Consider the following 15,515-nt stretch of genomic DNA (forward strand, 5'->3'; position numbering starts at 1 on the left):
ATATGTGTGTGTGAAACAATATGAACAATAACAAAAACTAAACTCAATATAAAATCTAGCTTAAATAAAATCGATAATAAAAAAATATGTAAAGCTAGAATTGAGTTTAGCTAAAACTTCTCTGAAATAACAAGAGTGAGAGAGAGATGGAATTGAAGTTCAAACACGAAAGAATAAATCTTCTCCTCTTGTGAAAGTTTCTTCATAAAACAAACTTGAAATCACTTAAAAACTCTTAAACAAACTTAAACCCCTTTGTAAACTTATTATAAAATTTTCTTCATGGGTTCAGAAGTAAAAGGGTATGGGGTATATATAGGATCAAAAAACAAATGCCCAAAAACTAAGAAAATATCACAAATCAACAAAATCTGGAAAACTAGCTATTATGCCAATGACTACTAGTTCGGTTGACCGAATGACAATGGTCGGTTGACCGAAGATTGTGCATCGGTCGATCGAACTCAAGTTGTCAATTGACTAAAACACCCTGAGAAGAAATTAGCTAAAACTAGAGTTCTGGTCAGTCGATTAGAAGGTCATTGTCAGTCGACTGAAATACCTTGATTAGCAAAACTATAGAAACTCGTTCTGGTCGATCGACCGGCAAGCCTTGTGTGTGTTAGACCCTAGAGCAGGGGTGATTAGGGTCTTATGCTAATTTAATCCGATTATATGCTAATTAAAATAAATTAATAAGTTATCCTAGCAAGTAAAAATACCACAAGATATATGAGCTAGGATAAGCAATGTAAACAGTGAGATATATCCTATATGATGAAATATATATGCAAGGATATATAACCTAACACAAGGGTAAACAATATGAAACAAGATAGAGGATGATATGAATAATGAGACAATGGCGATATGAGCAATGAGCACAAATATAAATAAACGTCAAAGTACACTCAAATACAATCAAATGATCACGGAGTTCGGACCTTCCGTCCTACGTCTCCGCTCCCCACTCTCGGGGAGAAATCCACTATCACAACCGGGTTTTCTACGCTCACCCGAATAACGTTTACACCTCACAGTGTCGGTTTTCAATGCTCACCGATCAACGTCACTCCTCACACTCGGTTTTCTAGTTCACCGAAAACTTCACAACACACTCGGTTTTCTAGCTCACCGAAAATCTTACAACACTCACAATGTAACAAATATAAATTTGTTCTCTAAAATAGATGAGAAGTCAATTAAGCACAACTCAATATTACAATCTCTCACAACCCTAATATACTATGTATGCAAATACAATAAGCTCAAAGTGGGTGTGTGTAACAATGAGTAAATAAAATCAAATCTAAACTCAATATAAAAACTAGCTTTAAAGAATGATAATCAAATAACTATGCAAATGTAAAGCTAGATAAGAGTTTAAAAAAACTTCTCTATAAACACAAAGAGAGGATGATGGAATATTGAAGATGAACTCCTCAACAACTGATGTAAGCTCCTCTTTGTAAAAACCCCAAACTAAAACAAAACAAACTTAAAACATTGTTTAAACCCTTGTTTAGAAACTTATTAGATGTCTTAGAACTGAGATCAATGGGGATATTTATAGCCTCCCAAACCTCAGCCAAAAACCCTAAACAAAAGGAAAAAAAGGCCACAGCCAACGGTAACAAAAATAGCCGTTGGAAAGAATCTGACAGAGCGGCGGTCGACCGCATACTGATACATGAAAATGAAGTCTGAAAACTGTTTTTCTGATTTTAAAACACTGTTTAAAAATATTAAATAAATTCCAAAAAATATAAAACTTTGGGGAATGATTGTAGACATGATAATAAACATGCTACAACCATGAAAATGTTCAAAACATGAAAAATGTAAACATGTGAATTTTGACATTTAGGCTAAACCATGTTTTGAAACTTTGCACAATGATTTTGTAGACTTAATAAAATATGTATATGATTATTGTTAAGTCCAAAAACACACATGTATGTATATATATAACTTTATATATGCATAGAAACCAAAACTTATGTATATATATATAACTATATATATATATATGAAGAAACTAATAAATGTGTGTGTATATGATATTGAGCTTAGAGTATCTAACACACATAATATAAAATCTAAACTAGATTACCCAAGCCGATCTTGATCTTCAATAAGCTTGACTTGGTGATCTTGCGGATGAAGCTTGAACTTGATCTTTAACTTTGAATTGCAAGGCTTCACTCCACTATTCCGCCAACCTCCATTGGATATCATCGTTGAAGCTCTATTCCATCCATCCTCCAACAACGTTGTTTGTCTATAATAAATAAGAAAACACAAATACTAGACAAACAACATTAGTGGTAAATTATTTGTTAAACATCATCAAAACAAGAAGGCCAATAGTATGGTCGATCGAAAACTGATATATGACAAAACTGTTTGAACAACTAAATTTGAATTGTCTTTAAAAAATACCAAATAAATTCTAAAAATTCTAAAACATGGGGAAATGTTTATAAACATAAAAATTAAATTCTAAAAATTCTAAAACATGGGGAAATGTTTATAAACATAAAAATGAACATGTGACAAAAGAAAATTTTCAAATTGCATTTCCTATTTGTGATAAACATAAAAATGAACATGTGACAAAAGAAAATTTTCAAATTGCATTTCCTATTTGTGAAAACTATTCGTTTTGCCAAAACTCAAAAATACGTGTTTGTATGAAAACTTGATTTTGACATATGTTTTGAACTATGTTATAAAAACATTTTGAACTGATTTATGGACTATATATAAGATGTATACAAAGATTATTTTATCCATAAGTCAGTAATACAAAGATTACTTAAAAATACCCAAATTATGATGAAAGTAAGAAATATGTATGTGTATATAATTGAGCTTAAAGGTATTGAAACATAAAATACATATCCTACACTAATTTACCATATCCATTAATATGAAGCTCGATCATGATCTTGACTTGACTTGTATATGCTCCATTTACAATATAGCTCTAGAATCATCCAACTTGGGTTAATCAATCAAAACCAAACAATAGAAAATACGTTATAAATTGTTTGTTAAATCATCAAAACAAGATTAGAGAATTAGGCTTGTCACATAAGTCCTAACAGATATTCTATAGCAAGTGCAAATAAATAAGGTGAGATAGAATCACCTTGCCTCAACCCCCTAGCACCCTCAAAGATAGGACTCACTTGACTGTTCATAGAGAGGGAAAAAGAAACGGGAGTGACACACTTTATTATCCAATTTCTAAATCTATGAGGAAAACCCATGCGTGAGAGCAGATTATTCAAGCACTCCTAATTTAAAAAATCATATGTCTTTCTCAAGTCCACTTTCAAAATGCATTTAGGACTAATATATTTATATCCATAAATATGCATCAATTATTGAGCAGATTATTCAAGTACTCCCAATTTAAAGAATCATATGTTTTTAAAGTAACTATAGGGGAACCCGGTGAGAAAAGTTCAAAGTTTATGAGGCACTTCAAAGTTTTGGGGGTTAAGTTAGATAAAGGATGTTTAGCGCGGTTATGTGTAAAACCACTAAAAGTTGAAGGGGTAATGTGAAATAAACCATTGTTTTAATTCAAAGGTCCAAAACTTTTATTTGTTGATTTAATGAATACTAATTACTTTATAAATCATAACAATAAAAATTATTTAAGTTAAATATTATCAATATAAGATAAGTTTCTTAAAATGTTATATTCAAAAGCTTTTTTGGAAAATGAAATAAATTTTCTTTACTACGAGAAATTAAGCACGAAACAGTACTCAGGCATTGACTACTACAATAGGGACTATTGAATCATTTCAAATAGGCCTATTAGTAATGGTGAGAATCGTTACTAATACATTAGCAAGGGTTCACGCAATCTCAAATAGTCTGTTGCTAGTAAAGACGTTGCAATTAGCTATTCATTATAGTTTACAACCGTTACTATACTAAAGAACTGTTGCTTTTAGGCTTTTTTAATGACAAATATAAAAGGCCACATTATCAATTTCCAACAGTTGCTAAAGTTTACTAACAACGGGAGAACATTTACTAGATATTTAAAAAAAATATTACTTTTTAATGATACAAAATAGCAGTAAAAATCTTTACCTATTTTTCTAGCAAATATTTGCGCTATCGATAATCTATTGCGACAGTGTTTTTTTTGCCAATTATGTGTTTTTCTTAAAATAATTCTTAATTTCAAAGAAAATGCAAGATAAAAATTTTTAGTGGGAAAAAAACTCTGCTATCAATTAAATACAACATGGTGTTTGATATAATATTAGCCAACAATTTTATCAATTACATCAGATAAAAAGAAGTACAACTATTAGAATAAATATGTGTTAAGAATCTAGAACTGTAGTCAATCTAGGAAGTGGTTGGCAGACTTTCTCTTGCTCGACGTGGATTTTCACCCGTTACAAGGACTTTCTGACTAATTCTGTTTAAAACCAAAAAGCCCAGCGAAAAGAATAAAATCACTTAGAACGAATCTATATAAAAAGAGAAGAGAGAAAAAGAAACACATTGTTTCATAATGAATGAACATCTCAAGCCTATGTACATAATCTCAAATACAACTTAGTATTTAATTAACAATTTCAACAAATTGTACAAAGTAAACAACAACACATATCAACTTTAATTGTTGTATCAAGCATTGCAGTAATTGGGAAGAGTAATCAATAAGTTATCATATTTTGCATTAATCTAATACATGGAAGTAGCTAGTAGAAAACTATTTATACCATGGAAAAATATATCTTTGTTCAAATTAATAAAAACCAACCTGACATTTTATTGAACATCTTGAAGCCATTACTTCCTAGGATTCTATAAATCACTAAATACAAATACAAAAGGACTGATTGCTCATCCTATATTTTCAATCCATGTCATGCCCCGGGCACGCGGCCCCATTTGGGACAGTGCAAGGTGTGAGACCAACCGAGTGTAACTGTGACGCCCCAGGGTTCACACAAGGCTACAGTTCCAGATAAAACCCGGATTGTCAAACCTGCCAAGCATCAACCACCATGCTACAACATGTTCCACCATCACAATCACTATCTCTCTAGTAGAAACAATAAATAGGTGAAGGTATAGACAAGCAAAATAGAAATAGGCAACATTGGATATACACAGAAGAAGCATGAGAAATATCAAGAATGAGCCCAACTGAAATAGAATACAAATATTTCTAGATGTAAACTGGATCTCAAATACAATGAGTCAAATAAACAAAGTCTCACAAGAGTTCTCAACTCTAAAATAATGTACCAATCTAGAGTTTGAAAATAATCAACTACAAGTGGAGTTCTGCAATAATTACAAAGTATAATAAATAGCTAAATGGACAACTAAGAAGTCCCATTAACCTACGACTCTTCGTGTGCTAGACTCGCTTCCTAAAAGAGGGGAAACAACGAGCGTCAAAGCGCTAGAGAGATTATCACTACCTCTCCCCAGGGGAAGGGGGTAGGAGTATATAAGAAAATAGAGTCAATACTTACATATATCAAATCATTCATATAGCTCTCTATGAAAAATAAATAGTCAAGGAAACATACTCAAATCTCCAACATAAAGAATATATACATCATCTCGAATTACATCTGAGTAGCCTGCTCTAATATAAGAGGATATCAACCAAACCAAAACGAATATAACTGCCGTCCATAACGGGTGTGTCAAAATCTCAAAAGAAATACCTACTCACGGGTAATCTATCATGGAAGTAAAACTTACAACTGATTAAATATCTATGTGTGCATCATCTTGTGCTATAGCGATACTCTTGTAATGTTTTTACTCAATCGCTCTGCGATAATAGGATTTATTATCTCCCTATTCCGGATACATGTAATAACGATACTATTTTAATACTCTTACTCAATCGTTCTGCGGTAATAGGTTTTATCTTCATATTTCTGAATATGTAAAAGATCAAATACTGGTCATGTGTATTTATAAATTTTAACTTATGACAAAAGTGTGTTAATTTAACACAAACTAAGCATAAGTGCACATATCTCGGTATACGTGTCCACATCTGAAGTTCACCGTCATCCCAGGTGTTTAACAAGTTTTAACATTGTAGTTAATCATCACACGTTCGAGAGAAATGCTCGACAAATAGAAATCAAACCAAAACCATGTACAAGCCAACATCAGACTGGTGGTCGACTGTGACGGTCGACCGTGATGGGCTCCAGAGACTACCCAGGTCTCTGCCCTGCACGCGGTCGACCGTAGCGGTCGACCGTGTGCCCAAAATCCAGTTTTTCCAGGATTTTTGTGTGTGTCATGTTCACGTCGTGTTTTTGTAATTTAAACATGGTAAAAACTTCATGAATCTTGCATACAAACATGTTACAGCAGATAGAAATATCTGGAAACAAAATCAATATATATAACCATGATTTTATGCATTATATTTATATTCAAAACCCTAAAACATGCATAAAAGCTCAAACGATGAATCAAACTTCTTTCTTTAGATTAACCATGTTTTAAAATCATCTTTAGATCTTAAGTACATCTGTAAAATTCGTTCTCAACATTTTTAGCATGAAAAGACCTAATCTTTATACATATCATACAAACGAGTTGTCTTTTATTCATAATCTAGTCATTTAGGCTCTGTAAAACATGTTTAAATCTATTTAAATCGTTTTGAAAACTGGGAGGGGGATTAGAAGAGATGATACTCTCCTGAGATTGTCAGAAAATGTTTTAGAAGCAAGGTTGAAAGAAATCTCCACTCCAAAAGCCAAAAACTAAGAAAATCCCGCTCGAAAGCCTCCAATCTTCTCCAAGAAATCAAACTAGGGTTTTGAGGTTTTGGTGGCTGTTAGGGTTCTTAGGAAAACTGAGAAAAATGTGAAAAACTCATATATATATATATATCAGGGAAAATGAATATGTGTTTAGAAATTCGAAACCAACTCAAAACATGATTCAAAAATACTGTGCAGGTTTCGCGGTCGACCGCGGCGATCGACCGGCTGTGGTCGACCGTGGTGGTCAATCGGACTGGGTATTTCTAGTTTTTTCAAGGGTTTGGCCATTGTGCATGTTTCGACTCTTTTCTCTCTCATGTATGAACTCGTTCATACTCAAAACACATGGTATTATACTTATATACCATTTAATGATATTTATCATACTAAATATCCATATATCATAATTAATCTCATATTAATATATCATTAAAAAATTATCGGGGTTTTACAGATTTTATCCTCGAAATTCAGCAGTCGCATCACAAAGCTTAATAAATGGGAAAACTTATTAAGAAGGTGTATTCCATACATAGAAAACCTTCTTCACCCATCTCATAGTATTAGCACAATGATATTTAAAGTTAACAACTTAGAATGCAAACATTCTCACCTAAATACCTAACTACACGAAATTGATATGTCGAGCGAAATAATCTAAACAAGGAAACCCTCATGTATATGCCATATGTTTCAAATGATTAAGGATCAGGTGACAATATCCCCTTTCTAGTGTTAAAGGTAAGTATAACTGTGTCTAAACAACATAGATAATGACAATTATCAAAGCATCAACATCATACCTGTCCAAACAGGTGCGGATAGTCACAACAAACATCCTCCTTGCGCTCCCAAGAAATATCTTCGGCTCCTTGCCGGTTCCACTGAACTTTCACTAATGGAATGACTTTATTTCTAAGCTTCTTATTCTCTCTAGCAAGTATGCATACCGGAATCAGCATCAAAATATGAAAAACATCGTGTACACTCGACATCGATGCTGGCAGGTCTAACCTGTAAGAAACAATTCCAATGCACTCGATGATACTAAAAGGACCAACATATCTTGGGGAAAGCTTCTCCCGTCTACCAAAATGCTGGACGCCCTTCATCGGTGATACTTTTAACATAACTAAGTCTCCTACCTGAAACTCTAAAGGTCGTCTTTGCTGATCTGCATAGCTCTTTTGCCGACTCTTAAAAGGACCAACATATCTTGGGGAAAGCTTCTCCCGTCTACCAAAATGCTGGACACCCTTCATCGGTGATACTTTTAACATAACTAAGTCTCCGACCTAAAACTCTAAAGGTCGTCTTTGCTGATCTGCATAGCTCTTTTGCCGACTCTAGGCTGTAAGAATGCGCTCTCGAATCAATGCTACCTTTTTCGTGGTCTATCTAACTAACTCCGGACCAATCAATAGACTATCCTCTGGCTCTGGCTAACATATGGGTGATCTGCAAGGTCTCCTGTACAAAGTTTCATACGGTGCCATCCCGATGGTAGCTTGATAACTGTTATTATATGCAAATTCAATCAGTGGGATGTGATCCTCCCAGCTACCCTGAAAATCCATAATGCATGCTCTCAGCATGTCCTCTAAGATCTGATTCACCTTCTCGGTCTGACCATCTGTCTGGGGATGAAAAACACTGCTAAATGACAACTGACTGCCAAAAGCATCCTAAAAACTCCTCTAAAAATGAGATGTGAAGACTGAGCCCCGATCTAATACAATCGTCTCTGGGACTCCATACAATCTAACAATCTCCCGAATGAAGATGCTTGCATACATATCTCCCGTATAAGTCGTCCTCCTTGGTAAAAAATGTGCAGACTTAGTCAATCTGTCCACTATAACCCAAATAGAATCATTTCCTTTCTTTGACTTAGGCAACCCCACTATGAAATCCATGAAAATATCTGCCCACTTCCACTCGGGAATGGGTAAAGGCTATAGGGTTTCTGCAGGTCTCTGATGTTCTGCCTTAATCTGTTGATATGTAAAACACTTAGCCACATACTCTGAAATCTCTTTGCGCATACCGCTCCACCAGAAATACCTCTTCAGATCCTTGTACATTTTTGTCGTGCCTGGATGCACTGTATATCTGCTACGATGCGCCTCATCAAAAAGTTCCTTCTTTAGTATAAATTGTTCGGCATAACAATTCTACCCTTCATTCGAAGGCCTTCATCTATCCCTATAGTCCAATCATCCTTGGACTCTTTAGAAATCTCCCTCTTACGGGTTTGAATCCAAGAATCCTCTATCTGAGCTTTGACCACTCTATCTCTCCAAGATGGCTGTACAGGTAAAGCTCATAAAAACACACGGCTCCCGCCAATCTTTGGCCTGAAATCAAAGTGACTTAGGATATTAAGATCTTGATGAAGTGAACACCTCAAAGCTGCTAGCCCACGACGATGTTTCCTGCTTAATGCATCTGCTACCACATTCGTCTTTTCTGGATGGTACTGAATAGAAAATTCATAATCCTTAATAAATTCCATCCATCGACGCTGTCTCTGATTAAGTTCTTTCTGAGAAAAGAGGTATATTAAACTCTGGTGATTCGTGAATATCTCAAACTGTACTCCATACAAGTAATGTCTCCACTCCTTCAGTGCAAATACCACTGCTGCTAGCTCCAAGTCATGCGTGGGGTAGTTTTGCTCATGAGTTCTCAACTGCTTCGAAACATAAACTACAACTCTCTAGGTCTGCATCAATACACCTCCAAGACACAATAGGGATGCATCAGTGTAGACAAAAAAAGTCTTATCACTGCTAGGAATAACCAAAACTGGTGCTGAAGTCAATTTAGTCTTCAAAGTCTCAAATGCCTTCTGGCACTCTATGCTCCAAACAAACTATACACATTTCTTAGTAAGGTGTGTAAGCGGTGTGGCAATCCTCAACAAGTCCTGAATGAATTTTCTGTAATAGCCTGCTAGGCCTAAGAAGCTACGAATCTCGGTAACTGACTTCGGTGGCTCCCAATCAAGTACGACTTCTACCTTAGCCGGATCTACTGCAATGCCCTCCCGGCTGATGACGTGGCCCAAAAATCTAACATCTGATAACCAGAATTCATACTTGCTAAATTTAGCATACAACTGGTGCTCTCTCAATAATTGCAATGCTAACCTCAAATGCTGCTCGTGCTCGGCCTCCGACCTTGAATAGATAAGAATATCGTCGATGAAAACTATCACGAACTGGTCCAAATAAGGACGAAAAACCCGATTCATCAAATCCATGAATATTGTGGGTGCATTGATCAGCCCAAATGGCATGACAAGAAACTTGAATGACCCATATCGAGTCAAGAAAGTGGTCTTGGGAATATCCATCTCCCGAACTCGCAACTGATGATAACGAGAATGAAGATGTATCTTCGAGAAATGCAGCTCCCTACAACTGGTCAAACAAGTCATCGATCCTCAGTAATAGGTACCTGTTACGGATAGTGACCTTTTTCAACTCGCGATAATCTATACATAATCGCATACTCCCGTCCTTCTTCTTCACAAAGAGGACCGATGCTCCCCACGGAGAATGACTCCATCGAATAAAGCCCTGGGACATCAACTCATCTATCTAGATCTGTAGCTCCCTCATCTCAGTAGGCGTCATAGGATAAGGAGATCAGGAAATCGGTACGGTGCCTGGCTGCAACTCTATGCAAAACTCGACCTCTCTCACTGGAGGTAATCCTGGTATGTCCTGGAAGACATCCTGGTACTCTGAGACTACTCGCATCTCACTCAAATTTATACCCCGATCCTGCAATATCACATCCTCTACGTATGCCAAAAATGACTCCGTAAACAGTCGATACTCACATGGTAGAAAGATAGCCGATCCATACCAAGAATCACATCGAATTCAGACATATGCAACATGATCAAATCAATCGCGAACTCAGAATAATCCAAGCTGATGATGCTTCTCCTACAAACATTCTCTAACAGAGACATCTCTCCCAACGGAGTGGATACAGATAAAGGAAAATCTAATGGCTGAGATATAAGATGAAGTCTAACCGTAAAATCATAGGAGATAAAAGAATACGAAGTGCCAGAATCAAAAAGAATACGTGCTGGAAAGGAGTTCACATGGAACGTACCTTTCACCACATCTCCGCTCGTGCCATGATCGCGAGGAACAACTGCATACACTCTATCGGTCTGCTGCTCTGCATTATCTGGAGTGAATGGTGCCATCTGCACGGTTCTGCTGATGCTGCTGAGTCCTGCCCTGCTGGCCTGCTGCGGGTGCACTGCGGCACTCTGCTGCTCTGTGTCCAATCTTATTACAATTATAACAAGTTCTCTAAAATTGGCACTGCTGCTATGCTCTATGGTCCTGTTGATGGCCCTTCTTATGGGGACCCTGCTGATGCGGACCCTTACCCTGCTGATGGGGTCCTTCTGAGCCTCCAAATGGTCTTTTACCCTTTCCTTTGTCCTCGGACTGTCCTGACTTACCATTGTCCTTGCCCTTGATGAATATGGTTGTATCTATCTCCTGAGCCATGGCAGCATCTGCCACCTCTCGTACTGAACGAAACTTCCAAGATACCATATATCGGCGCAACCCTGGACGAAGTTCCATAAGGAACTTCTGAGCCCGACGCTTCTCTGTGTGCCACATACCGATGAACCTAAGCAATAACATGAACTTACTCTCAAAGTCCATGACAGACATATCCCCCTACTCTAATCGAGCAAGCTCTAACTCTTTTTCGGCTTTCGCTAAAGCCGAAACATACTATTCATCAAAAAGATATATAAAAGTCTCCCACAAGACCGACATCCTCCGCTCTGGGGTGAAACAAAGTCTATACCATCCCCCTGCATTGCCTTTGAGGATGAAAGCCGTTAGCCTCTTCTTCTGTACAGAATTATCATTCAGAATATCTAAGATGTTACTCACATCTTCCTTCCATTTGTGTGCCGCAATGGAGTCCGTCGAACCATGAAACTCTGGAGCCTTCAACTTCTGGTACCTCTCTACCAAACGAAGCTAAGCCTCTTGTTCAGCCACTCCATCATCAACTGGAGGTGGTGGCGCAACTACTGGTGTCCTCTCTGGTATCTCTTCCTGATTAGGAGTTCCCTATCGAGCCTGATCTGCTAATTGCTCCTCAATAGCCGCCAAACAAGTTACCAAGGACGCTATGAGATCCACTAAGTACTGCGGAGCCAGCTGTGGCTCAGGCCCCCTATCATCCTGCTCAACTCCCTGAGCACGAGTAACATGGTGTCCATGACCTCTTCCTGACATCTATAATTCCAAAATAAAGCTTATTACACAGTAAATAGGATCTTAAGCATAAAGGATATAACATATACCAATAAGAAAATCATTTCACATATACCTCATATCATGCTTTATTATTCAAAGCAAATAGATCATTAAAAAAAATTTAGATTTTCCGTGTACATATATAGTACATCCTCACTCATACTAAGGATTCCTAGCAGACTGTACACATGATCCCTAGTAAACATATAGTACATCCTCACTCATACTAAGGATTCCTAGCAGACTGTACACATGATCCCTAGTAAACTCTATCCTAACTCCATAATATGACACGATCCCTAGTAAACTCTATCCTAACTCCATAATATGACACATGGATGATCCTAAGGATATTGGAACTAGATCTCTGATATGAACTGTGACGCCCCAGGGTTCACACAAGGTTGCAGTCCCAGATGAAACCCGAATTGTCAAACCTGCCAAGCACTAACCACCATGCTACGACATGTTTCACCATCATAATCACTATCTCTCTAGTGGAAACAATAAATAGGTGAAGGTACAGACAAACAAAATAAAAATAGGTAATATTGGATATACACAGAAGAAGCATAAGAAATATCAAGAATGAGCCCAACTGAAATAGAATAGAAATATTTCTAGATGTAAACTAGATCTCAAATACAATGAGTCAAATAAACAAAGTCTCACAAGATTTCTCAACTCTAAAATAAAGTACCAATCTAGAGTCTAAAAATAATCAACTACATGTGGAGTTCTGCAATAACTACAAAGTATAATAAATAGCTAAATGGACAACTAAGAAGTCCTATCAACCTGCGACTCTCCATGCGCCGGACTCGCTGCCTGAAAGAGGGAAAACAACGAGCGTCAAAGCACTAGCGAGATCATCATTACCTCTCCCTAGGGAAGGGGTAGGAGTATATAAGAAAATAGAGTCAATACTTTCATATATCAAATCATTCATATAGCTTTCTATGAAAAATAAATAGTCAAGGAAACATACTCAAATCTCCAACATAAAGAATAAATACATCATCTCGAATTACATCCGAGTAGCCTGCTCTAATATAAAAGGATGTCAACCAAACCAAAACGAATATAACTACCATCCATAACGGGTGTGCCAAAATCTCAAAACAAATACCCTACTCGCGGGTAATCTATCATGGAAGTAAAACTTACAACTGATCAAATATCTATGTGTGCATCATCTTATGCTATAACGATACTCCTGTAATATTCTTACTCAATCGCTCTGCGGCAATAGGATTTATTATCTTCCTATTCCAGATACATGTAATAACAATACTATTGTACTACTCTTACTCAATCGTTCTGCGATAATAGGTTTTATCTTCCTATTTTTGGATACGTGAAAGATCAAATACTAGTCATGTGTATTCACAAATTTTAACTTGTGACAAAAGTTTGTTAATTTAACAAAAACTAACCATAAGTGCACATATCTCGGTGTACGTGCCACATCTGAAGTTCACCATCATCCCAGGTGTTTAACAAGTTTTAACATTGTAGTTAATCATCACATGGTCGAGAGAAACGCTCGACAAACAGAAATCAAACAAAAACCATGTCTAAGCCAACATCAGACTGGTGGTTGACCGTGGCGGTCGACCGCAATGGGCTCTAGAGACTACCTAGGTCTCTGCCCTACACGCGGTCGATCATAGCGGTCGCCCGTGTGCCCAAAATCCAGTTTGTCCAGGATTTTTGTGTGTGTCATGTTCACGTCATATTTTTGTGATTTAAACATGGTAAAAACTTCATGAATCTTGCATACAAACATGTTACAGTAGATAGAAATATCTGGAAACAAAATCAATATATATAATCATGATTTTATGCATTATATTTATATTCAAAATCCTAAAACATACATAAAAGCTCAAAACGATGGATCAAACTTCTTTCTGTAGATTAACCATGTTTTAAAATCATCTTCAGATCTTAAGTACATTTGTAAAATTCGTTCTTAACCTTTTTAGCATGAAAAGACCTAATCTTTATACATATCATACAAACGAGTTGTCTTTTATTAATAATCTAGTCATTTAGGCTCTACAAAACATGTTTAAATCTCTTTAAAAGCATTTTGAAAACTGGGAGGGGGATTAGCAGAGATGATACTCACTTGAGATTGTCAAAAAACATTTTAGAAGCAACGTTGAAAGAAATCTCCACTCCAAAAGCCAAAAACTAAGAAAATCCCGCTCGAAAGCCTCTAATCTTCTCCGAGAAATCAAACTTGGGTTTGGGGGGTTTTGGTGGCTGTTAGGGTTCTTAGGAAAACTGGGAAAAATGTGAAAAACTCATATATATATCAGAGAAAGTCAATATGGGTTTAGAAATCCAAAAACCAACTCGAAATAGGGTGAGTAACATCTCGCCCAGCTCTCACCCACTATTTTTATAGTTTTCTTTGGTTTTATTTCGGATTTTTGAGCCTAAATCATTATTTGCATATAAAAATAGACCTTTTATAGCATATGATGCTAAAATCGAATATTTTTAGTTTTTAAAAGCTCATAAATGAATTTGTAAATTAAGATCCAGATTTGGAAATTTGTTTAAACATGAGTTTTAATGTGATCTACTATTTTTAATACGTTTTTAAACATGTTTATATGTCTAGGGTTTTAATGTAAGTGATTGCATGTAAAATCATTCGTTTCTGTTGATACACATGTGTTAGAATCAGAAATATGTTGCTTGACATGACGAAAAAGAACTTTAGTTTAACATTTTTGCAGATAATCATCGTAAGCAGAAAACTGGGGATTTTCTGCTCAGTCGACCAATGAGTCGACTCATGAGTCGACTCAAGAGTCAACTGATGAGCCAACCAATGAGTCGACTGACGAGAAAATTTGTAGTTTTTGTGTCTTCTTCTGGTCGACCAATGAGTCGACCAATCCTAGTCGACTCATGAGTCGACTGATGAGGAATTTTCCAGTTTCCTCGGTTTTACATCTGTTTGGGTTGTTTTCAGTTTAACTGAAATTGTTTATGCTTGTTTATTGATGTTGCGTGCTTTAATATGAATGAGGAGTTGCCTCGAATAATGGGTATTAGAAATTATTGTTTAATTTGTATCTTTACATATGAGATTACATGCGGACACGAGTTAAAGTTTACACACCGAGGTACGTGTGAATTTTGTATAGGTATATCTTTCCACCTATCTCATCGATACTTGCACAGTTTGTTCAATCCTCGTGTTGAACTATAATGCATTGAAGTCCTCGTGTTGGACTATAATCCATTTCAGTTCTCGTGTTGGACTATAATCCATTTCAGTTCTCGTGTTGGACATTTACCTATTTGTCCATGTGTTGGACATCGGTTTAGACCTTGAGTTGACACTTATACTTGTATTGACTGAACATGACACTAATATGAGTTG

This window comes from Asparagus officinalis, chromosome 1, assembly GCF_001876935.1.
Source record: "Asparagus officinalis chromosome 1, Aspof.V1, whole genome shotgun sequence".
Classification (NCBI taxonomy): domain Eukaryota; kingdom Viridiplantae; phylum Streptophyta; class Magnoliopsida; order Asparagales; family Asparagaceae; genus Asparagus; species Asparagus officinalis.